We start from the raw sequence: 567 nt of genomic DNA, 5'->3' as shown, positions 1-567 counted from the left end.
CAGAGGCTCCCAGAGGGAAGGCAGCTCCGGGCGGGAGGCAGCCAGGCTCCTCCAGACAGCCGTGGGACCGAGCCGTGGGGCGCCCCCGCGCCTGGGCACCACTCGAGACCTCCTGATGGACTCGGCGTTTGCCGACCTCACCCGTGTGCTTTGCCTTTTCAAACTTGCTTCCTTAAAGCCCGAGCCCTTGCTAAGCCTCGCCGCCGTGGGCCAGGAGGGAGGCTCTGACCTCGGACTGATCCGGAGCTGATCGCGGATCCCCTTGCAGTTGTGAAGCGCGTGCAAGCGCACCGCACGGGAAGCCCGGCCGTCAGGGAGTGCGTTTGCTCTAGAGCCGCACTGCGCGACTGTGCCTTTCCTTTCTCGAGCTGTAGGCGTGCCGTAGAAACCCTTTGCACAGAAGCCACAATAGTGACACATTTCCCTGAATCTACTGTGAAATTCCTTCATGTTTTGTTCACTTCCCATTAACACTGAAAAATCCAAATATCCTAACTACGGTTCTTATTTGTGTGGATTACAAGAGCTCTTAGACGAGTACTTCATGGTAATGTTTTATAGCAACAT

This window comes from Egretta garzetta, unplaced genomic scaffold, assembly GCF_000687185.1.
Source record: "Egretta garzetta isolate BGI_Z169 unplaced genomic scaffold, ASM68718v1 scaffold481, whole genome shotgun sequence".
Taxonomy (NCBI): domain Eukaryota; kingdom Metazoa; phylum Chordata; class Aves; order Pelecaniformes; family Ardeidae; genus Egretta; species Egretta garzetta.
Note: the sequence above shows the minus strand (reverse complement) of the source record.